The 25924-nt window shown below is 42.2% G+C and overlaps 1 non-coding gene across 1 annotated transcript; it reads right to left on the bottom strand.

The window, feature by feature from the left end:
* Positions 1–1155: 1155 nt before the first annotated feature.
* Positions 1156–1262, bottom strand: LOC136156731 (U6 spliceosomal RNA). Its single transcript, XR_010661215.1, has one exon. It is a non-coding gene; the product is annotated as a U6 spliceosomal RNA (small nuclear RNA).
* Positions 1263–25924: the final 24662 nt, after the last annotated feature.

Genomic DNA, 25924 nt, shown 5'->3' with positions numbered 1-25924 from the left:
TCTATCCCTGGGTCAGGAAGATCCCCTGGAGAAGGAAATGGCAATCCAGTCCTGTATTCTTGCCTGAAAAATCCCAAGGACAGAGGAGCCTGGTGAGCTACAATCCATGAAGTCACAAAGAGTCAGACACGACTGAACACACATCACAACACACAGTTTCTGAGAACAGGGTCAAGTATTCTCTAATCTACCATCCATTCACGCCACTCTTTTTTAAGTTCTTTTCTTTTTCTTTCCCCAATTTATTTTTGACTGCACTGGGTCTGCATTGCTGCTCATTGACTTTCTCTAGTGATGGCACACAAAAGAGGAAACAGGCACAGAGAAGTTAAGTACTTATCCAAGCTCCCACAGCCAGTGTGAATGGTAGACTTGAGAAGCACAGTCAGGTCAGTCTAAAGCCATGGTCCAGCCATTTAGCTGCCATGCCACAGGCTTCTCTGGGGATGACTTCCTAGGATGCTCCTTCTGACAGCGGGGAACCGGAGGACATGCAGAAGCATGTGAAGAAAAAAAAAAAAAAAAAGAAGTTTCCACAGCTGTCAGCTGGCAACCGGCCTGGCCCCCATAGCTGGGAACTGGTTTAGTACTACCAATCATAACCCTTTTCTCAGAAAGGCACTGTCTCCTGAGAGTCCTCTGTGGGGTGAGACAGAGACCATTCTGCAACCATGCCTTCAGCACAAACCGAAGAAGCTCTTAGAACCACAGAAACAACCAAACTCCCGCGCCTCCTGCCCCGCGGGTCCCCCGCACCCCCCCATTTCCTAGCTAACACGGTAACTACGGTTCTTTATGGTTCTTTCTGAATGACGGCGTTAGCTTGGTCCCCTTCCTGTCATGTCTTTGATGAAAATCATTAAGATAATCACCAAATTGCCCCTCCTTTCTGACGGCACCTGGTCCAGAGCAAGCCTCACCCTGATGAACTCGTCCCTAAATCATCTAACAGAAACCCAAACCCTTTTATGAGCCCCTCCCAATTCCCTCCTATCTATGCGGCACAATTCCACGGCGTTTACAGTCACCCTTGCTTTATTTTTTATAGTGAAAAATCACAGGTTCAGAATTAAGTGCCAGGCGTTGTGGTTTTGACAAAAAAGCGTTTCCTTGGGGGCTAAGACGCAAACGGTGTCTGGACGGTGGGGAAGGGCACAAAATACGGAACGCTTCAGGAATTCGCGTGTCATCCTTGCGCAGGGGCCATGCTAACCTTCTCTGTATGGTTCCGGTTTTAGTGTATGGGCTGCCAAAGCGAGACCACCCTTGCTTTGTTTGACTATTGGTGGGAACCGAAGGGGCTGGTGGCTTTAACGCAAGACTGTAGTCCGACTCGATGGACACGCGTAAGCTCCGGGATTTGGTAATGGAAAGGGAAGCCTGGCGTGCTGCAGTCCATGGGGTCACAAACAGGCGGACCGGACTGAGTGACTGAACTGTAGTCCGCCGAGGCCCGAGTTTGATGCCTTCCCGCGCGCCACCTGGTGGTGATGTTGTGCAATCGCGGGAGCTTTCATCTGGGCTGGTTTCTCAAAGGCCACTCCTTTCCTTCCCTTTCTCTCTCTCTCTCTCTCTCTCTCTTTTTAAGGCAGACGTTTTTGTTTGTTGTTCTTTTTTTTTTTTTTTGCCTGTATTGAGTCTTCATTGCTGCTCGGGCTTTTCTCTAGTTGTGGTGAGTAGGGGCTACTGTCTAGTTGCCGTGCGAGGGCTCATTGTGGTGGCTTCTGATGGTGGTGGCTTCTCTTGTTCTGGAGCCTGGGCTCTAGGGCCTCCTGGCTTTAATAGTTGCAGCACCTGGGCTCAGTCGTTGCAGGTCCCAGGTTCTAGAGCACAGGCTCGGTCCTTGTGGCCCTTGGGCTTAGTTGCTCCTGGGCATGTGGGACTACTCTGATCAGGGATTGAACCCCGTCTCCTGCACTGGCAAGGGGATTCTTCACCACCCCCCACCCCACACACATCTGTCCCCAACCCCCGCCCCCGCTAATATCCCTCTGGAAACGGCTTTATTTCCTTTGGGATAGTGTGAATGGTTGACCATACTGAAGAAGTTTCTCTAATTTAGTTATCTTCGACTCAATTTCATCAGCTGGGGAATCTCAAGCTTCAGCCTTCACCGCCCCTGCGCTTTCTCTATACACCTGGAAACGGAGGAAGGGTCAGCAGGGGCCTCCGTGGGTACAGTTAGGCTCCGTCTGGGGGAATAGGAGCTCCAGAAGCATCTCTACCACAGTTTCTCTTCCCAGAGTTTACACCCTTGAAATAAGGGATAAACTGCTCAGGTAAATTGTTGTTTTAATATTCCCAAACATGAGGCACAAAAGCACCAGAAATACTCTGGACTAGTGCAGGATATTGGCTTTAAATTTAAAAGTTTACTTTTGTTGTGACTTTTATTACCTATAATAAAACGTGTCCTATATAATAATGCATGGCTGTGGCCTAGGTGAAGTAACGACAGCGGCACGTTTCTTTTTTTTGTCATATAAATATGTTTATGGTGTGGAAACTCAAATAGTCATGATGACCACTCTAGACAGTGACACAGTAATGAAAAAGTTTGGCATCATCATGTAAGAACTTCCATTATAATTACACCACAAGAGGTTTCTAAGATGTTGTGATTGGAGCACATTAATACACTTTCCTATGACACTGATTTAGCTACTTCCTAAGGCAATCCTCTCCTATGGTAAAACTGATATGATTTTTTAAAAAGTCAGATTTGTATTTTTTAAAAGATATTTTCAGGTTATTTTAGAAAATACAAAACCTGTTTTACTTGATTAAATGATAGGTACTTTTAGTACATGATGTGATTTTTCTAACACTACTGCAAAGGTTGACTTTCATATGTCAGTTTTTTTAATTAAAATTTTGTTTTTATTTGGCCGTTTCACATGGCTTTTGGGTCATGAGGCTTGTGGGATCTTAGTTTCCCTACCAGGGATCAAACATGCCCCTTGCAGAGGAAGCTCGAGGTCCTAACCACTGGACTGCTGGGGAATTCCCTATATATCACTTTTAAAGTTCCACAAATAATTCATTGATGAAGAAATTCTCATTGAAAAAAATTAAAATTCAGAAAAATACAGAGTAAATGGTAAAAGTCACCCATCATTCCCATCCCTTCCCCTGAATCTCACTCCCCTTCCCTAGAATGACAACTATTACCATTTTTGCGTGCTCCCTTCCAGAGCATTTTTTTTTTTTTTGGCATTTACATTCACATTCACATATATGCACATATTTAGTAGATAATAATAGTGTTTCTTCCATATGAAAGTGTTTCAGATACATAGTTATCCTGTTTAATCCCTGTAGAGGAGGCAAAATTTTACCTAATCTTTGACTGAAGAATTGATGCTTTCGAATTGTGGTGCTAGTGAAGACTCTTGAGAGTTCCTTGGACTGCAAGGAGCTCAAACCAGTCAATCTCAGAGGAAATCTACCCTGAATATTCATTGGAAGGGCTGTTGCTGAAGCTGAAGCTCCAGTACTTTGGCCACTTGAGCTGAAGAGCCTTGTTGGAAAAGACCCTGAAGCTGGGAAATATTGAAGGCAAAAGGAGGAGGGGGCGGTGGAGGATAAGATGGTTAGATAGCATCACCAACTTAATGGACATGAATTTGAGCAAACTCTGGGAGAGAGTGGAGGACAGAAGAGCCTGGTGTGCTACAGCCCATGGGATTGCAAAGAGTAGGGCACGACTTAGTGACTGAACAACTTAGAGTTTTCATCTGGGCATTAGATTTAAATTTACATGAGGCCGATTAACCAGAGAAAAGCATACATATTTATTTAGTATAATTTTAATGTGACAGGAAAGCCCTCATAAGAAATTAAGACCTTATTATGAACAAGACAGGTAATTGTGGAAAATTAACTAAAATAAACAGGGAAGCTAAAGAAAGATAAGAATATTTTAACAAGGTCTGCTTGCACAGAAGTCTCTTGCCTTCCCCTTCCCACCCTTGATTATAACGTTGTTTCCTTTCAGTAGGAGGACATCTCTCATAGGCCGGTTTCCAAGCCCAACAGTGTATGCCTGCTCAGTCGTGTCCAACCCCCTGGACTGTAGCCCGCCAGGCTCCTCTGTCCATGGGATTTTCCAGGCAAGAATACTGGAGTGGCTTGCTGTTTTCTCCTCCAGGGGATCTTCCCTGCTCAGGGATCGAACCCGAGTCCCCTGTGTCTTCTGCATTGAGGGTGGATTGTTTACCGCTTGAGCCGTCAGGAGAGCCATAGGGCAGTTTATCTCCTGTTTTTAGGAAGAAAAGAGAGCTGGTCAGCTCACTTGCTGTGTACCTTTAGCTCAAAATAATCCTCAGGCCAAAGTGGCCTGTTATGAGCAGGCTTACTCTGCTGCCCTTCATCTTCACAGCCACCGCCGAGGCTGTGCTATTAGTTATCCATGTACAGATAAGGAACCAGAATCACAGAGGAGTTCGCAGTTCAAGTTGCACCACTGGTAAATAATGAAGCCAGATCTTGAGCTGTCTGGGCTCAGTGTCCCAAACTCTCAATCACAACTCTGTATCACCTCTCCGTGGCAAGTTCAATGTTACCTTAGCTGTTTTTTGGTTTTAACCATAGGAGTTGAGTGGGTTACATGCTTGTTGCTCTGTGGTTTTTCTGTGGTAACTGATGAGACTGCAACGGTGGTCACCCGGAAACTCTGTGCAGCTGAATCCAGGCTGTTGCAAAGCTTCACTGTGGTATAAATACAGTAGGAACACAATAGAAAGCGCTGCTACTTGAAGCAACAAATGCAGTGGGTGAAACTACTGAGCCATGCCAAAACAAGAGAAGCTTGAGGGCGGCAACAAAAACCCAGTCATTTCAGTTCAGTTGCTCAGTTGTGTCCAACTGTTTGCAACCCCATTGACTGCAGCACACCAGGCTTTCCTGTCCATCACCAACTCCTGGAGCTTGCTCAAACTCATGTCTTTCAAGTCGGTGATGCCATCTAACCATCTTATCCTCTGTTGTCCCCTTCTCCTCCTGCCTTCAATCTTTCCCAGCATCAGGGGCTTTTTCCAATGAGTCAGTTCTTCAAATCAGGTAGCCAAAGTATTGGAGTTTCACCTTCAACATCAGTCCTTCCAATGAATATTCAGGACTGGTTTCCTTGAGGATTGACTGGTTTGATCTCCTTGCAGTCCAAAAGAATCTCAAGAGTCTTCTCCAACACCACAGTTCAAAAGCATCAATTCTTCTGCTCTCAGCTTTCTTTATAGTCCAACTTTCACATTCATACATGACTACTGGAAAAACCACAGTATTGACTAGATGAAACTTTGTTGGCAAAGTAATGTCTCTGCTTTTTAATATGCTGTCTAGGTTGGTCATAACTTTTCTTCCAAGGAGCAAGTGTCTTTTAATTTCATTGCTGCAGTCACCATCTGCAGTGATTTTGCAGCCCAGAATAATAGTCTGTTACTGTTTCCACTGTTTCCCCATCTATTTGCCATGAAGTGATGGGATCAGATGCCATAATCTTAGTTTTCTGAATGTTGAGCTTTAAGCCAGCTTTTTCACTCTCATATTCACTTTCATCAAGAGGTTCTTTAGTTCTTTGCTTTCTGCCATAAGGGTGGTGTCATCTGCGTATCTGAGGTTATTGATATTTCTCCCGGAAATCTTGATTCCAGCTTGTGCTTCATCCTGCCTGGCATTTTGCATGATGTACTCTGCATTTAAGTTAAATAAGTAGGGTGACAATATACAGCCTTAACATACTCCTTACCCAATTTGGACCCAGTCTATTGTTCCATGTCTAGTTCTAACGGTTGCTTCTTGACCTACATACAGATTTCTCAGGAGGCAGGGCAGGTGGTCTGGTATTCCTATTCTTTAAGAATATTCCACAGTTTGTTTTGATCTACACAGTCAAAGACTTTGGCATAGTCAATAAAGAAGAAGTAGATGTTTTTCTGGAATTCTCTTGCTTTTTTGAAGGTCCAATGGATGTTGGCAGTTTGATCTGTGGTTCCTCTGTCTTTTCTAAGTCCAGCTTGAACATCTGGAAGTTCATGGTTCACGTACTGTTGAAGCCTGACTTGGAGAATTTTGAGCATTACTTTGCTAGCTTGTGAGATGAGTGCAACTGTGTGGTAGTTTGAACACTCTTTGGCATTGCCTTTCTTTGGGATTGGAATGAAAACTGACCTTTTTCAGTCCTGTAAGCACTGCTGAGTTTTCCAAATTTGCTGGCATGTTGAATGCAACCAAAACCCAGCAACAAAAACTCAGCGCAGCCCAAAACAAACAAATGGGGTTGGTACAGTCAGTCTAAGCCTTTACATATTGTCAAAAACTGGGATGGGTTTCTCCAAACTGAAAGATTTACTTACCTCTGTCAGTTGGGTAAAACTAAATTTGGGAATATTTCATCACCGTCACTTTCTTGCCACTTTCTTGACCAGGGGGGTCAAGTGGGGGGGGGGCATTCCACAAAGGCTGTTCCAAAATTTATCAAGAGTGAAAGAGTAGATTTGTCCTTGGATTTCATTTTATGCCCCTGTCTTTGTTTCATTTATGTAATAAAGACAATCCTGGCCATATCCCTTCAGAAACATGAGGATTATATTAGAGGATATGTTAGTGACACTTTATAAGTTGGAAAGTGCTCCGAGTTCCTTTCTCTGACAGTTCCTCAAGCCTTCCTCTCTGGGCTGCAAAGATGGATGAATTAGCTCTTAGCATCAATCATTAAGAAACTGTTAATGAAAGTGCTCAGATATGATTAATGCTTTCTAAATAACATTCAACCAACACAGACTCTACCTCTGTAACCTCTTGTTATGCATATCTGGTTAAAATATCATAGTGGTAGAGCACTACTCTTCACCATTGATGTAAGCACATTCTCTTCTAGAGAATATAAAGAAATAAAATAAAAACTGCATTAAGTGCCTGGCACTAGTAGGCATTCAGTTATCCATTCAAAGAATAAAAAAGAAACAGTGATTCCGGTTCAGCTGTATTAAAAGTTGACCTGTTTAAATTTATCACAGTTTTCACATTCATCATTTTTTCTCATCTTAAAATTGAGGAAATAATGCTGTCACTATTTTCATCTCTCAGATGTGTTATGAGATTGAGATCTTATATAAAGCATTTTATTTCAATCTGTAGATTTAATATATTGGTTTTTTCTTTTCCATTATTACAAATTTATTACAAGATACTGAATATAGTTTCCTGTGCTAGGTACAGTGGGATCTTGTTGTTTATCTGTTTTATATATAGTAGTTTGTATCTGCTAATCCCAAACTTCTGATTATCCCTTCCTCCCTTTCCCTGTGGTAACTGTAAGTTTGTTTTCTGTGAGTCTGTTTCTGTTTTGTAAATAATTTCATTTGTATCATATTTTACATTCTACATATAAGTGATATCGTATGATATTTGTCTTCTCTGTCTGACTTCCTTCACTTAGTATAATAATCTTGAGGTCCATCCATATTGCTCCAAATGGCATTCTTTCTTTTTTATGGTTGACTAGTATTTCATTGAATATATTTGGACCTTTAGTTTGCTTCCATGTCTTGGCTATTGTAAATAATAACATGAACATTGGGGTGCATGTATCTTTTCAAATTAGAGTTTTCTCTGGATATATGCCCAGGAGTGGGATTGCTGGATCATATAGCAACTCTATTTTAGTCTTCTGAGGAACCTCCATATTATTTTCCATAGTGGTTGTACCAGTTACATTCCCACAACAGTGTAGGAGGGTTCCCTTTTCTAAGATATTGTTTATATTTGTATCTTCCATGAAGGCCCACATAGGAAGGTTAGTTATCAGTATCAGTGGGAGGCATCAGAGGTAATGGAAGCTGGCAGTAGGTAAAGCAGGGACTTGGGGAGTGTGGGAAGTCTGAGAAGGGACACCTAGGGGAAAGAAGCATTTGGAGCTCAGGGGGTCTCACCAAGTGGATGGGAATTAGCCAGCATTGGGAAGAGGGTAGAAGGCAAAGGACTCATCAAAAGTCAGACATAAGGCAAGAGACTGGCAATCAGCGGGAGCAGACAGTTCTAGTGCAGGAGTTAGCTGAACTTGTCCCGATTCACCGTGTCTGTGCCAGAATTCTGTTAAGCTTTACTTAGTAAGGTTCTGCTGATGCATGGAGCTGAGGCTGGAGTCAACACTTAGAGAGAAGTGGTCACCATCTAATCAGGCCGTGCTGCTTGCAGCTGTTGCCATGTTACACAGGTGTATTCATGGTCCCATCTGCTGCTGAGTCATTCTTGCAAAGAAAGTATCAATTCATTTATGTGCATCATATACCTTACACAAATCCTATGAGTGCTGTTACAAAAATAACTTGTTTGGGAAGCACAACAAATGCTTAAGTTGGCAATTTTCACATGTGATTCTGATAGTGCTGTTAACCTTGCTGGGAGATGTGAATTCAAGTACTATCAAGTTATTCATTCTACTAACATTCATCCACTTTTCTTCAGTGTTTTTTTATTTGCCACAGGCTGTAGTTATCTGCAATACCACTAAACTTAATATTTATTAATTATTATATTTGTTTCCAATATTCATACTCATGAATAAAGAGTAGGAAGAATGTTGGCAGTATTTTAAGGAAAATGGTTTCTGGGCTTCTTGGGGATTCTGATATCTCATTCCTAAATCCCAAAGATTAATATGTGTCAGGAATTTGAAAACTCTACTCTAGTTTAATGTTCTCTGTTGTGTTTGGGAGGTTTAAGGCTTTGCAACTGTGGAGAAGCAAGGCCTTGCAAACGGTTGTGGGTTCCAATTGTAACAAGCTGTGAAGTCTCAAGGTGGAATGTTAGGGTGAGGAACAGTGTGGTCAATGTTCTTCCATCTACGAAGGGTGGCTTATGATTAAAATATTCTTCCAGGTTAAGTGAAATCTTACATAGATTAAGATACTTATGTAGGTTATACAGGCAATAAAATCACAAGGATGAAAAATTTTGACTTAATTTCTCCCTATTATTAGAAATGTTATAGAATCCAAGAAGGTGAGATTAAAATGGAAGATGAATGTGATGTTTACAGAAAGTTCCTTTTTAGAAATAATGATTCATGATCATGGCAGAGCTGATTCTATATGTTCACCAAATCGTTTCATTTCTTTTTGAATGCACAGGATATCTACGTTTCCCAGGACCCCTTACATAAAACTTCCTCACGCTCTTTTAGTTGGGCTGTCTCTTCATCTGTGAGGCTGAAAGTGAAGACTGAGATGGCAGAGGTGTGTGATAGGAGCAGCGCCAATCCTGGAAGTTGCTGCTTAAACAGTTGTCCCGGAAAACCCTCTGACCAGGAACATCAGCACGATCGAGAAACAAATTTCTATACTATTCAGCCACTGAGAGTTCAGGGTTTGTTTGTTACCTGGCAGAGCCTAACTATCTTAACACCGTGCTATGTTCATCCTTACTCTTTATTGGAAAGAGGGGCCACCTCAACATGAGGAGGGGCAGTGTGTGGGATGTACAGTGTGGTGAGTGACTGCACCATAAGGCACATTCATACTGTTTTAAGGGCTTCCCTGGGCTTCCTAAGTGGCTCAGGGGTAAAGAACCTGCCTGCTAATGTAGGATCTCCTGCAAGACACATGGGTTTGATCCCTGGGTTGGGACGATCCACTGAAGAAATGGCAACCCACTCCAGTATTCTTGCCTGGGAAATCCCATGGACAGAGGAACCTGGTAGGGCTACAGTTCATGGGGTCACAAAAGAATTGGACATGACAGAGTGACTAACGCTTTTACTTTTAACTTTGAAGGACTTCCCTGGTGGCTCAGGTGGTAAAGAATCTTCCTGCAGTGCGGGAGACCCGGGTTCTATCCCTGGGTTAAGAAGATCACCTGGAGAAGGGAATGGCTACCCGCTCCAGTATTCTTGCCTGGAGAATTCTATGAACAGAGGAGCCTGGTGGGCTATAGTCCATGGCATTGCAGAGCAGACTCAACTGAGCGACTAAGTGTGCATACACGCGCACACACACACACACACACACACACACACTCTAGTATGTGAGGGACATTATAGGAAAATGCATTCCCCACATGTGGAAATGATGCGCCCCTTGAGAAATGAACAAACAAAACTTGCTTCTGATGGATCAGGCTACCATCAGTTGAAACAACTCAGTAAGAGCTCTTCTCATCAAACCATGGAGGAGCCTCCATCAGTGCTCCTCTACCCTGTTTATTTATTATGCTGTAATAAATGTGTATTGTTCTTTGTACAGTAGACTCTTGGGAATGTGGCAGTGTAAGTCTATCTTTGTGTCTTGTCAAAGCTGACTTTGGGGCCAGATCCTGAATGTGAGGTTCTCACCAGCTTTCTGCCTCCCAGGAAGAACCTCTTTAGCAGGCAGCAAGGCTTACCAGCCAAAGCTTCTCACACAAAGTTGTCTTTTAAATGGTTTATAGTACCTTTGGCCTTAAAATAAGCAGATTGTCAGCAACAGGAAACACCTGAAAAGGGAAAGCATGCTGGACAGCAATTAGTGCAAGATCACTCATCAACACTGGATGTCTTCCTGGGAGCAGAGCCGTGGGAACCGAGAGGGCTGCATGGCTGCCATTTTCTTGACTGAGAGTTTAGTTTGGTCTAGAATCTGCCTCCTGTCTTGACACAAATAGCACTTATGCAGATAAATGTAAGTGCAACAGTTTATCTAATTTAAATTAAAAAAAATATAAGGTCAGATTCTTACTTAGATTCGGTGTTTCAGAGTTCAAAGAGATAAGAGAATCCACTCTAGCAGATGAAGCTACTGGGGCCTTGTCAGAAACGGAATAGTTCTATAAGCCCTTAAGAGAATGGAGAAGTGAGAATCAAGACTATATTTATAGAGGAGATGTGTTCAGTGCCACAGCAAAAATCAAATTACATTCTGAGTCTCTGGCAGTCTCTCAGCTACAAATACTAAGTTTTATAAGTCCCAATTGAATGAATGCGTGAAACAGCTCTTTATTAAATCACACTGGAAACAGCCCTCCCTCACTTACAGCTCCCTGAGCAAGTTATTTATGAATGAGCTGATGGTGCCTCTTGGTGGCCGCCCTGGGGAATCACCTGGCACAGTGCTTCCTTGCTTTGTACTGGCTATCTCTTTACTCTTATACTTACAGTGCAGCATTTCTGAGAATCAAAAGTTTGAATGTTGGCTTTAGGTACTTTATATGAACTTATGTGTTATGGGAGTTTTAGTTGTTAAAACTAAAGAGAACTAAAATGAGTAATCAAATCTTTAATTTTATTTCACGCTCTTCAAATATTTATTTCTAATACTTGGCTCATATTCTTTTTAAATTTTCTTTTATAGTTTGACTAGTGAACACTCAACTGAAACTAAAGAGGTGCTCTTTTGAGAACCCTCTCTGTCTCAATTGTATTCTATTAATGTGGTCTACATGTTGTTTTCATTTTAAAATTTTCTCTCATTTTTTTCATTGAAATAAGGGAAAATCAGGGCTCAGGGAGCTCAAAACCAGTGCTCTGTGACAACCTAGAGGGGTGGGATGGGTGGGAGGTGGCAGAGAGTTTCAAGAAGGAGAGGGCATATGTGTACCTATGACTGCTTCATGTTGATGTATGGCAGAAACCAACACAATATTGTAAAGCAAATATCCTCCAGTTAAAAATAAATTTTAAAAGGCAAAAAGTAAAAAAATAAAATAAGAGGAAACAGGAAAGTATTAAACCACATGGGCAAACAGTGCCAGAGATGGCACCCTGTACTTCTGGCTGGCAGGAACCTTTGGACAAGAGCCCAATTGCATTATTTGCTGGGTACCATTGTTTACCATTAAAAGTATAGGTGTGAATGTACAGTGCTTGACAATCAACAACTGTTATAATATTTTCTTTTTCTTTTTGGAGATTCTTTTTTTTTTTTCTTAAAATGGATTTACTTGCCTTCCAGGTTTCTCTTCCACATGTATAGATATTGTTTTAAGGAAAATGTTTTCTTCTGTTTCTTTTAATTCCATGTACAGTTGCAAGACCACTGCTAATAGTGACTGGGGACAGAAGCCGTAGAAGTCCTGAGTGAAAGAAGACTTTCTAAAAACATACAGTGTCAACTTCTAAAGCCTTTCAAGTACCCAGATGTTTCTTTTCATCTTGTCAGGAATTTCCATATTCTTTTTCATTAAAAGTCTACTTCCTTTTTCTTAAAGTGTCAGCTTTCAAGATAAATAAAAAGCTACTGGTTATATTTAGAATAATTTTTTTGTTATTTTCTGCTATTACAACAGAACATTTTTTTTTTTCATTTTTAAAAATTAATTTATTTCTTTTGTTGAAGGGTAATTGCTTTACAAAATTTAGTTGTTTTCTGTCAAACCTAAACGTAAATCAGCCATCAGTTCAGTTCAGTTCAATCACTCAGTCGTGTGACTCTTTGCGACCCCGTGATTCGCAGCACGCCAGGCCCCCCTGTCTATCACCAACTCCTGGAGTTCACTCAAACTCATGTCCATCGAGTTGGTAATGCCATCCAGCCATCTCATCCTCTGTTGTCCCCTTCTCCTCCTGCCCCCAATCCCTCCCAGCATCAGGGTCTTTTCCAATGAGTCAACTCTTCACATGAGGTGGCCAAAGTATTGGAGTTTAAACCTCAGCATCAGTCCTTAGGTACACATATATCCCCTCCCTTCTGAACCTCTCTCCCATTTCCCTCCCCAAAGAATGGTTTTAAATTTGTTTTTAAACTGCAAACATGAAAGTCTTAAGTGACAGCGTGGCTTAAACAGTCATTTGTTTGAGGGCCTAGGAACTGAATATTATCTATTACAATGTTTCTGTGTAAAGATATACATATTCTAATTTCTGAAGTAAGAAAACTTATGTCCTTGAGCTATTTATGATATTTTTGTTTGATTTTTTAAAATGTTTTTATTTATTTATTTGGCTGTGCTGGCTCTTAGTTGTGACACTCGGGATCTTTAATTGCAGCGTGTGGGATCTAGTTCCCTAACCTGGGATCGGACCGGTGCCCCTTGTTCATATTGGGAACTCTAAGTCTTAGCCACTGAGCTGCCAGGGAAGTCTCTTCTTCAATGTTCTTTAAGCTTCTAAGGATCATTTTGGGCTGAGAGTGAGAGACTGACTTTGTGAAATACCGCCTGTCCTCTTCTCAAGTAGCAGCTAGACCTGGACAGGCCAGGCTCTGGTGAACTTCAGATGTTGTAGCGAAAACTAAATGATAGCGTGGATGAGAGTAAAGTTGCTTTTCATTCTAACAATCTATGATTCCAGAACTGAGCATCAGTTTCCTCTCATGAACAGGTTGCTGGGCAGATTAAATGAAATACTTCATGTAAATGGTGTGAAATGCAGTACTCGGGTGCTACTGGTCATGACTGCATCATCACTATTCACAGTGGCAACCCCATGGACTGCAGCCTGCCAGACCCTCTGTCCATGGGATTTCCCAGGTGAGAATACTGGAGTGGGTTGCCATGCCCTCCTCCAGGGGATCTTTCCCACCCAGGGATTGAACCCACATCGCCTGTGTCCTGCATTGGAAGGCAGATTCTTTACCACAGCACCATCTGGGAATCCCAGTTATGGACTAAGAGGTCTAAATCTGTCTGCTGGAGACAGGAAAGTTGGTGAGGATTGTCAGTACCCTTCATCTGTTTAAAACACATAATTAAAATACAGAGTAAAGCTTTTCTTTCACCCTCCCAATACTCCTAACTGTGTCTGCTTTATTTTCAGAGGCCGTTAACATGCCCACAGCTACTTCACTGCTGTTGACATGTTGTTACTCCTCTGATCACATGTCTACCATGACTCCCAGTTGAAATTCTTAATGGAATCTAAGCTTCTAAGTCTGGCAATTGAGCTGTCCGCCAGCTGGCCCCACCCTGTCTTTCTAATTTTGTCTCCCGTTTCCTGGAGCCCATGAATGCTCCTCTCCCAGTTAGACTGGTCTCTTTATTCTTTCCATAATGAACTTGTAAATTCTGGCCTTTCACTCTGTGCCCGAAATATCTTCCTCTTCTCTCACCCCGGAGTCTAAATCCTTAAAGGCTGAGGGAATAGAACCTGATCTTTATGTGCTCAGTTCTGGAACCAGACTGCCTATGTCTGTCATCTCAGCTCTGCTGTGAATTATGTATGAGACTTCAGGTACATGACTTACCCTCTCTGTGCCTCCAGAGGTCACAAGAACACCTGCATTCTAGACCCATTTTGAAACTTAAAAGATCATTTATGTAAAGTACTTAGAACAAAATCTAGCGGGCAGTATGTGAGCTCCTATTGTTCATGCTGCCTTCTTGGACCTAGGCCTTTTCTGACCACCACGTCCTAGCAGTTCATAAGTTCATATGTTGTCTCTGCTCCTTGTTTGCCACATATTCATTCATTCCACAGATATTGGTTGTGTTATGTGCCACACAATGTTCTCAGTGCTGAAAACAAAGCAAAGGCCTTGTTTTCGTGGAGCTTGTAGTCTAGTTGTGGGGAGACAGGCAGTGGACGATTAAGCAAGTGAGAAGAATGGTAGGTCGGGTGGTAATAAGTGCCACGGAAATAAATTAGGCAAGGGGTTGGGAGTGCAGAGTGCCCATGGCGGTGTTATTTTATATCAGTTGGTCAAGGAGACTCCTTGAAAAGGTGATCTGTGAGCAAAGCATAGAAGGAAGGAAGGGAGAACTTAGATATCTGGGGGAACAATGATGAGCAGCTGGAGGGAGGAGCAGCAAGAAGGCCTGGATGGAAGCCTCGAAGGGATGCGGGGAGGGGGCTGGGGTCGGGAGCAGAGCTGTAGAGGGGGCCTTGAAAGCCGGAAAGGACTTGGCTTTCTATGAGAAGAAAAGCAGTTTGTACATTTGTGGTTTCCCTGCCCCTGAATACTGTCTCTATCAATTAACTCCCATGTCTTTAGCTTTCCCCCTGTCTATTGTTTTTTACTTTTCCTCAGTGAAAACAAGCTTAGATGGATTTATGAGTTTCATCCTCTGGTTTATATCCCTCATTTGGCGGTTGTGTCCTCTTCTTACCTTTCATTTCCACACCAGGGTCCCAAAAAATGTGTGATCGTGTGATCATAGCTCTGCTGAAATGGCCCTGATCAAGATCACCATTAGACACTTTTCAAACATTTATCTTCCTTGGCCTCCCTGTAGCATCTGAAACTGTTAACTTTCCTTCCCCTTAGTTTCTAGGACACAAAGCTTTATGACTTTCTTCCCTCCTTTCCTTCTTTCCTTTTCCACCCCTGTTTGGCTGCTCAGTGATGTCGTCAAGAATCCAGGCTCTTTCCCTTGGATTTGATTCGGTGGTATCTCCCTCTGTGGTCACCAGGTGGCGCTGAAATCTCTGGTAGGTATCTGCCACCAGGACAGTGTCCCATGTATTTCATATCATTTTACCACTGAGGCCTTTCCATTCCTCCAAATAAAATTTTGGTTTAGCTCAACCCACATTAACCTATTCCCCTTATTCTGCTTTTTCTTCTTAGAGATTATCAATAGCCGACACATGCCTTTCTTTCTTTCTTATCCATGAAAAAGTAGACTCCGTGAAATTAAGGATCTTCATCTCAGCTGTATCCCCACAGCTTTGATGACTGGTAGGCAATCAGTCCTTGCTTGCTGAAGGGACCAATGGCTCTCATTTATCAGAACTGGGTCACATGCCCACCCTCAAACCCATCCCTGGAAAGGGGGAGACGACTGTCGTTAACTGGCTTGGACTGTCCACCGCTTACCCTCAGCTGAGTACATTGTGGCCCAAAATTAAAGAAACGAGAATGGCTGGGTAAACAACCAACAGAGAGCCAGTTTTTTAGTCCTCTGCCTTTTCATTTAGTGTTAGCAATCCTCAAGATTCGTTCCTTGCAGTTTTTTCTTTATACCACAAATATCTTTCTTGAGTGATTCCATCCCTTCCTGGCTGTCACTTATAGACTGGTGCTGCCCACACATATGTTTCTAACTCAGCTTTCTCTCTGGGGTCCCCAGACTTGTCCAAGGGTGACTAGCTGTCCTGCTCTTCCTGCAACTGTCCTGGTTTTAGCACTGAAAATCTCATGTTCCAGGAAAACTCTCAGGTCTGGGCACCTGGTCATCTTGCAGATTGTCTACACCACATCCAAACCAGAACTCTCTTGAACTCCAGAAATATATCCAGTTGCCTCTAGAATATCCCTTAATCCCAGATTCCCTCAGTTACCTCAAACTCAAGATGAACTCAAACTGAATTTATATATTCCATACAAAATTTTTTCTTGGACTTCTCTACTTTGCCACTTCCCATTGTTGATGGTAAAGAATCTGCCTGCAATGCGGGAGACCTGGGTTTGTGCAGGAGACCTGGGTTCAATCCCTGGGTTGGGAAGATCCCCTGGAGGAGGGCATGGCAACCTACTCCCCAATATTCTTGCCTGGAGAGTCCCCATGGACAGAGGAGGCTGGCGGGCAACAGTGCATGGGGTCACAAAGAGTCGGACATGACTGAGCAAGTAAGTACAACTAAATACACACACAATTCTTCAAGTCAGAATGATGGGTGTTATCATCAAAGGAAAAGAGTCTACAGTGCATTTGCCTTAGTTATCTGCAAAATTTCTAGATTCTACCAAGAATCTGAAAAGGCCTCTTAGAGTGTGTTGCTCAGGTAGAAAAACAGCTGACCGCCACATTTCTGAGCATGTTTCTGTGTCTCTTGAATCTGTTCTTTCCTTTCCTGCTGCAATCTTCACTAAGGTCATCATTTTTGCTGGAATTAAGCAACCATCTCTTGTCTGATTTCCTTGACTCTAGTCATACACTTTCCATGATCTGTTCTGCATACTGTCAAAATCTTATCTTAGCTCTTGATGCTTAAAACCATCAGTGGTTCTCTTTTATGAGTCCCTCCTCCAACCTACTGTTCCTGCCCTTTCCCCCTTCACTCTCTCAATCTAGCCATTCTGAACTTCAGTTCCAGAACACATCCTGCACTCTCACCCATCCACCTTTCTCCTCCTGATCCCCTTGACTTGAAGTTCCCCTTTCCCAATCCAGCCCCATGAACTGCTAGAGAGCTGCAGCAGCACAGTGGTTATGAGTATGGGTGGTTAAACTCATTCTGCCTGGTTAGAGCTGCTCAGCATTACCATTTCAGAGCTGTGTGACCTTTTAACAAGTCCCTGAACTTCACCAAAGCTCAGTTTCCTCATCTGTAAATTGGACATAATATTTGTACTTAACACATAGTGTTGTGTGTGTGCTCAGTCGCTAAGTTGTGTCCAATTCTTTTTGACCCCATCGACAGTAGCCTGTCAGGATCCTCTGTCCATGGGATTTCCCAGGCTTGAATAATGGAGTGGGTTGCCATTTCCTCCTCCTGGGGATCTTCCCATCCCAGGGATTGAATCTGTGTCTCCTGCATCTCCTGCATTGGCAGGAAGATTCTTTGCCCCTTGGTCACCTGGGAAGCCACATAGTGTTATAGAGAAGAATAAATGAGACAATGATCTGTTAATAATGCTAACTATTATTATACCAAGAATTAGGTTAGGCTTCTCTTAAAGAAGCTTCTTCCCTGGCCCTGAATTTGGATTCGGAAGACCGCTTCTGAATGCTTTCAGCACCCTATACTTAGTGCTAGAATTGATCAAATTGTAATTGTCCTTCTGATAATTTTCTCCATAAGATGATAAGTTTCCTGAGGACTTTGACTAATTTATTATTGACTTTTAGGGACTACCTTATGACCTGGGCACAATATGAACTCCCTTTTGCTCAATTTATCTTTCTTGTCCCTTCCTTGAAGATGAGAACAGTTTAATAATTCTTTGTATCTTCCATAGGCCCTGGTTACACTGTACCTCTCCAAGCATGACTTTATCTATTCAATATATCTACTGTCCATTTTGCTTGGTGGGAAATATATTCTGACAGCTGCTAGTAGTCAGGTGGTTCCAAGGAGTCTTCTTGGTTCCAAGTCCAAATTCAGCCATTTCATCTCTTAGGCCATCTGAATCAGGAGGCAGGGTCACAGTGCAGACAAGCTGGAGGAGACAACCCTCTAGAACAGAGCACGGGTCCTTCTATGGCCTGAAGGAAAGGTGGTTACCAAGAAGGTGGGTTGTGAGCTGAGGGAACTTGTCTGTTTTATTGTATTTATTTATTTTAGAAAAGATTTTATTTATTTATTTATTAATGACTGTGCTAGGTCTTTGTTGCTGCTCACGGCTTTCTCTAGTTGCAGCGAATGGGGGCTATTCTCTAGTTGCAGCGTGTGAGCGTCTCATTGTTGGGTGTCTTCTCTTGCTGGGGAGCATGGGCTCTAGGGCCCATGGGCTTCAGTAGTTGCAACATGTGGGTTCAGTAGCTGTGGCTCGTGGAGTCTAGAACTGGGGCTCAGTAGTTGTGGCACCTGGACTTAGTTGCCCTGGAGCATGTGGAATCTTCCCAGACCAGGGATGGAACCCATGTACTCTGCATTGTCAGGCGGACTCTTAACCACTGGATCACCCAGGGAAGTTAAAATTTGTCTATGTCAGAGAAATTAAGATATTTCCAGATAAACAGAAACCAAGAGAACTTGTTTACAACAAATGAATAGTAAAATAGATCTTTCGAGTTTGAAATAAAAGGACACTAGAAATATGCTTTTTGCTGTAACACTTTTTTCTTGTCCTATATGATTTAAAAGGCAACTACAGAAAGCAATAACTACAAATTTATGCTAATGGGCATAGAAGGGCTTCCCTGGTGGCTCAGATAATAAAGAATCCACCTGCAACGCAGGAGACCTGGGTTTGATTCCTGTGTTGGGAAGATTCCCTGAAGAAAGAAATGGCAACCCACTTCAGTATTCTTGCCTGGAGAACTTCATGGACAGAATGGGCATAGACTGTGTGAAGATTCAATATATATAGCATTAATGGCACAAAAGAGAGAGGAAGAAATGAAGCTATGTAAGAACAAAATTTTTGGATATTATTGGAATTAAGTTGGTATTAATCTGAACTGGTTTTATAAGTTAATGTATTAATTGTAATCCCAGAGCAACCACTAAGAAAATAACAAAAAAATGAATACCACAACAAACAACAAGGGAATTAAAATAGTACACCAGAAAAGATCTATGTAACAGAAAGAAAGGCAGTAATGGAAGAACAAAGACAGAGGAAAAAAAAAAAAAAACAAAGACACGTGACAGAGAAAATAAGTAGCAAAATGGCAGAAGTAAGTCCTGCTTTAGCAGTATACACTTAAATGGATTAAAATGCCAATTAAAAGGCAGAAATTGGCATAACGAATTTTTAAAAGATCATGATTTAACTATATGCTGTCCAGAAGAGATTTGCTTTACATTTAAAGACATAAAAGAAAGTAAAAGAATGGAAAAAGATATTCCATGAGAAGAGTAATCAAAGAGTGGCTGTAGCAGTATTAGACAATTAAGACAAAAATAGTTACAAAAAACAAAGAAGGACAGTATATGATGACAAATAGCCAATCCATCAAAAATATGCTAATATTAAAAACATATACACATCTAATAATTAAGTCCTAAAACAGATGAAGCAAAAACTGACAGAATTGAAAGAAGTAGAAAATTTAGTAAGAAGTGGGGATAACTCATTTTCAATAATAACCAGAACAAATAGACAGAAGATCAACAAAGAAATAGAAGACATACAAATAGAAATAGAAGACTACATTACAAACCAACTAGACCTAATAGGCATCTATAAATTCAGGCTCAAATTGAAGAAAGGAGGGAAAATCACTAGGCCATTCAGGTATGACCTATATCATACCTTTACTATACAGTGGAGGTGATGAATAGGTTCAAGGGATTAGATCTGGTAGATGGAAGTCTGTAACACTATACGGGAGGTGGTTACCAAAACCATCCCCAAGAAAAAGAATAGAAGAAGGCAAAGTGGTTGTTTGAGGAAGTCTTACATAGCTGAGGAAAGAAGATAAATGAAAGGTAAAGGAGAAATGGAAAGATATACCTAACTGAATGGAGAGTTTCAGAGAATAGCAAGGAGAGCTAAGAAAGCTGTAAGTGAACAATACAAATAAACAGAGGAAAACAATAGAGTGGGAAAGACTAGAGATCTCTTTAAGAAAATTAGAGATGCCAAGGGAATATTTCATCTGAAGATGGGCAAAATAAAGAATAGAAATGGTATGGATCTAATAGAAGCAGAAGAGATTAAGACAAGGTGGCAAGAATACACAGAAGAACTATACCAAAAAGGTCTTAATGACCTGGATAACCACAATGGAATGGTTATCTGGCTCACCTAGAACCAGACATCTGGAGTGTAAAGTCAAGTGGGCCTTAGGAAGCATTACTATGAATAAAGCTAGTGGAGTTGATGGAATTCCAACTGAGCTATTTCAAATCCTAAAAAATGATGTTGTTAAAGTGCTGCACTCAATGAGTCAGCAAATTTGGAAAACTCAGCAGTGGCCACAGGACTGGAAAAGGTCAGTTTTCATTCCAATCCCAAAGAAAGGCAATGCCAAAGAATGTTCAAATTACTGTACAATTGCACTCATTTCACATGCTAGCAAGATTATGCTCAAAATCCTTCAAGCTAGACTTTAGGAATATGTGAACCAAGAACTTTCAAATGTACAAGTTGGATTTACGAAAGACAGAGGAACCAGAGATCAAATTGTCAACATCTGTTGGATCATAGAAAAAGCAAAGGAATTTGAGAAAAACATCTACTTCTGTTTCATTGACTAAGCTAAAGCCTTTGACTGTGTGCATGACAACAAAATATGGAAAATTCTTAGAGATAGGAATACCAGACCACTTTACCTGTTTCCTGAGAAACCTGTATGCAGGACAAGAAGGAACAGTAGAATCAGACATGGAACAACAGCTTGGTTCCAAATTGGGAAAGGAGTCCTTCAAAGCTGTTTATTGTCACTCTGTTTATTTAACTTATATGCAGAGTACATCATGCAAAATGCCAGGTTGGATGAGTCACAAGCTGGAATCAAGATTGCTGGGAGAAATATCAACAACTCCAGATATGCAGATGATACTACTTTGATGGCAGAAAGTGAAGAGATACTAAAGAGCCTCCTGATAAAAAGTGAAAGAGCAGAATGAAAAAGCTGCCTTAAAACTCAGCATTCAAAAAACAAAGATCATGGGATCCTGTCCCATCACTTTATGGCAAATAGATGGGGAAAAATGGAAACAGTAACAGATTTTATTTTCTTGGGCTCCGAAATCATGGAGGACGGTCACTGCAGCCATGAAATTAAGACAGTTGCTCTTTGGGGGGTGGTCCAAAGATGGCAGAGAAATAGGAAAGGGAGACCACTTTCTCCCCCACAAATTCATCCAAGGATCATTTCAATGTTGAGCATTTCCCACAAAACAACTTCTAAACGCAGGTGGAGGACATCAGGCATCCTGATGAGGACATCAGGACATCCCTGAAAGGCAGCCCAATCTCTTCAAAAGGAGATAGGACAAAATATAAAAGACAAAAGCAGACAAAAGATTTAGGGACAGAGGCCCATCTAGGGGAGGGAGTCATGAAAGAGGAGAAGTTTCCACACAGTAGGAAACTCTCTCACAGGTGTGTCTGTGGGGGATTTTGGAATTTCAGAGGGCAACATAACTGGGAGGGAAAACAAACAAACAAAAAAATTCCCAAAACCCCACAGAATATGCACTTAACTGCAACTACAAGCGAAGACAAAGAAGTGGCACAAATGTTTGCATCTGCCACCAGCGAGTGGGGGCTGGGCAGGGATGTGCGGGCTGCATCATCGTCCTTTGGATAAGGACTGGGTCTGAATGCCCTGAGGACAATCTGAGGGAGCTTATGTGAGGTTGCAACCCAAACTGTGGAATTGCCAGAGAGACAAAAAAAAAAAAAAAAAAAAGGAAAGAAAGAAAAAAAGAGACCTTTCCCACGAAGGCTCTAATCCTGCACAGTGACCCCTGGTGCAGTCACAGAACAAAGAATTGAGCGAATACCAAAGGAGAGCAAACTGGCTGCCTCATAGGGCCCTCCTTCCCCAGAGGCGTAGAGGCAGGCATGTGACAGCCTGACCTGGAAGGCAAGGGGCTGCTGCATTTTCAGCCCCAGAGTCCTCATCTTCCATCCAACTGTGAGCAGGTTCCCAGTTGCTAACCATGTCTTCCTGGGATCCTGGATGGTTGGCATCTGCCAGGAGTGTCACCGCCTGAGAACAGCTTCCAGAAGACACATGGCACACCTGGGAAACCAAGCAACTGGGACCAGGGAGGTGATAAGATGCACAGCCCACCCGGGACAGTGCACTCGCCAAGCACCCGGTTGACTGAGCTGCTCGGACCCGGGATGGGCACAAAATGCACAGCCCATCTGGGTCTGTGACCTGCTGAGCACCCGAGAACCTGAGCGGCTTGGACCTGGGAAGTGCACGGCATGCAGGGCCCACCTGGGACAGTGCCCTTGCAGAGCAGCCTGGAGCCTGAGCAGCGGAGACCTGGGAAGCACACGCTGGCTTGGGTTGTGGCAAACGCAGTGTGGTCCATTCACTGAGAGTGCTCCCCACCCATGACAGCAGTATTTGCTTGCAGTGTCTCTCTCTCCCCACAACACAACTGAACAAGTGAGTCTAAATAAGTGACCACCTTCATCCTTGTGTCAGGGTGGAAATTAGATATGGAAGAGACTTGCAAACAGAGGAAGCCAAAATAAGCAAAGAAAGGGGAATTACTCTGGAAGTGACAGGTGCAACAGATTAAAATCCAGCAATTAATACTGAGACTGTGCATTTGAGGGACACCTATAGAACTTGAGAACAAGTATAAGCTAGAACAAGGGACTGTCTGACACTGAACTGACCCCACATTGCCCACAACAGCTCAGAGAAATTCCTAGATACATTTTTACTAGTATCAATTTTTAATTAAAAAGAAAATTTAGTTCTTTATTACCCCTTTAACTTTCATTTTTTTATAGCCTACTATTACCTTTTCAAAAAAACCCCCTATTTCTTTTTAAACAAATTCCTTATATATATATTTAAATTTTTGTGATTGAGTTGTTGTATTTTTTACAATGTGTTTTTGAGAGTCTAACCTCTATTCTAGCTTTTTAATCTTTGCTTTTTGATATTTGTTATCAATTTTTTACCTTTAAGAAACTAATCAGTATTCATTTTCACTTAAGGATTTAATTACTGGCTTGATTGCTCTCTCCCTTTTGACTCTCCTTTTTCTCTACCAGGTCACCTCTATCTCCTTCCTATCTCTGCATAACTTTGCAAATCTCTCCAGGTAGTTCTGGGCTGTGGAGAGCACTTAGGGATTTAATTACCAGCTAGATTTCTCGCTTCCCTTTTGACTCTCCCTTTTCTCCTCCTGGTCACCTCTCCCTCCCTCCTTCCTCTTCTCATCTCTATATAAACCTGTGAATCTCTCTGGGTGTTCCTGGCTGTGGAGAATTGTTTCACCATTAACCTAGGGGTTTTATCTTCTGTGCTGTATGGATGGAGAAATCTGGAGGCTACTGTAAGAGAAGGACCAAAAGTCAGAGGCAGGAGGCTTAACTCCAAAACTTTAGAAATCAGAGAACTCCTGACTCCAGGGAACTTTAATAGACAAGTTCAGTTCAGTTCAGTCACTCAGTCATGTCTGACTCTCCATGACACCATGAACCGCAGCATGCCAGGTCTCCCTATCCATCACCAACTCCCAGAGTTCACCCAAACCCATGTTCATTGAGTTGGTGATGCCATCCAGCCATCTCATCCTCTGTCATCCCCTTCTCCTCCTGCCCTCAATTTCCCCCAGCATCAGGGTCCTTTCAAATGAGTCAGCTCTTTGCATCAGGTGGCCAAAGAATTGGAGTTTCAGCTTCAGCATCAGTCCTTCCAATGAACATTCAGGGCTGATTTTCTTTAGGATGGACTGGTTGGATCTCCTTGTAGTCCAAGGAATTCTCAAGAGTCTTCTTCAACACCACAGGTCAAAAGCATCAATTCTTTGGTGCTCAGCTTTCTTTATAGTCCAACTCTCACATCCATACATGACCACTGGAAAAACCATAGCCTTGACCAGATGGATCTTTGTTGACAAAGTAATTTCTCTGCTTTTCAATATGCTGTCTAGGTTGGTCATAACTTTCCTCCCAAGGAGTAAGCATCTTTTAATTTCATGGCTGCAATCACCACCTGCAGTGATTTTGGAGCCCAGAAATATGAAATCAGCCACTGTTTCCACTGTTTCCCCATCTATTTGCCATGAAGTGATGGGACCAGATGCCATGATCTTAGTTTTCTGAATGTTAAGCTTTAAGCCAACTTTTCCACTCTCCTATTTCACCTTCATCAAGAGGCTCTTTAGTTCTTCTTCACTTTCTGCCATAAGGGTGGTGTCATCTGCGTATCTGAGGTTACTGATATGTCTCCCAGCAGTCTTGATTCCTGTTTGTTCTTCCTCCAGTCCAGCGTTTCTCATAATGTACTCTGCATATAAGTTAAATAAGCAGGCTGACAATATACAGCCTTGACGTACTCCTTTTCCTATTTGGAACCAGTCTGTTGTTCCACGTCCAGTTCTTCTTCTTTTTTTTTTTTTTCATTTATTTTTATTAGTTGGAGGCTAATCACTTCACAACGTTGTAGTGGTTTTTGCCATACATTGACATGAATCAGCCATGGCTTTACAAGTGTTCCCCCTCCCAATCCCCCCTCCTGCCTCCCTCCCCATCCAATCCCTTTGGGTCTTCCCAGTGTACCAGCCCTGAACACTTGTCTCATGCATCCAACCTGGGCTGGTGATCTGTTTCACCCTTGACTGTATACTTGTTTCAATGCTATTCTCTCAGAACATCCCACCCTCGCCTTCTCCCACAGAGTCCCAAAGTCTGTTCTGTACATCTGTGTCTCTATTTCTGTTTTGCATATAGGGTTATCGTTACCATCATTTAAAATTCCATATATATGGAACCGACTCAGTCATTAATAATTATTCTGGACTGGAATCCTTACTGAACAAAAATGTCTCCAGGGAAAAATTTCTCCAGGGAAAGTCACTCAGGTTTGCAAACTTCCATTTCATCTTGTCAGGTTCTAAAAGCAGGAGCACTGCCAGCAGTATCTGGCTTCATTCTTTCAGGCATTTGATAAATTGAGCTATGAGACAATGTCATCTCTTGCTCTGAATCTCTTTTGAGGTATTAATGTAATATTGGGATTCCCTTATTTAATAACTCATTTGTTCATTCCTATCCTGCTATTCCTCCTCTCTGCTACTGCTAAGTTACTTCAGTCGTATCCGACTCTGTGCAACCCGATCCCTGGGATTCTCCAGGCAAGAACACTGGAGTGGGTTGCCATTTCCTTCTCCAATGCATAAAAGTGAAAAGTGAAAGTGAAGTCGCTCAGCCATGTCTGACTCTTCTCGACCCCATGGACTGCAGCCTAACAGGCTCCTCCGTCCATGGGATTTTCCAGGCAAGAGTACTGGAGTGGGGTGCCATTGCCTTCTCCGTTCTTCCTCCTCTCTACTTATACCCAAACTTCTCCACCTTTGGAAGGACATAGGGTTTGGCTACACTGCTGGTTTAGTCTGCAGGCAGCAAAACCAGTCTAGCAGGAACCTCCCTTCAGTGCACCCTGATTCATATAGTAAAGGGTTATAAGATTAGTGAGCTGTTTCTATCACTAGGTAATATAGCTACCTCACTGTTAACCCAAATTTTGTCAGGTAGGGTGAAGCTACAACCTGTACCAGGAAAAATGACCAAATATATATATCTTATGATATCACAGTCTTTTATAAACCTTTAGGAAATCTTCTGTAAGATTTCAGATATCTCTGGAATGTGATCCATCCATCCAAACCATATTCCTAGGAAACCTTTTAAAGAAGGAACATTGAAGTGAGCCAAAAACCTTTATGTCCTTTTAAACCTCTACAGATGGATTTAACTCA

This window comes from Muntiacus reevesi, chromosome 1 (genome assembly GCF_963930625.1).
Source record: "Muntiacus reevesi chromosome 1, mMunRee1.1, whole genome shotgun sequence".
Lineage (NCBI taxonomy): Eukaryota > Metazoa > Chordata > Mammalia > Artiodactyla > Cervidae > Muntiacus > Muntiacus reevesi.
This window is presented reverse-complemented; position numbering and strand designations above follow the sequence as displayed.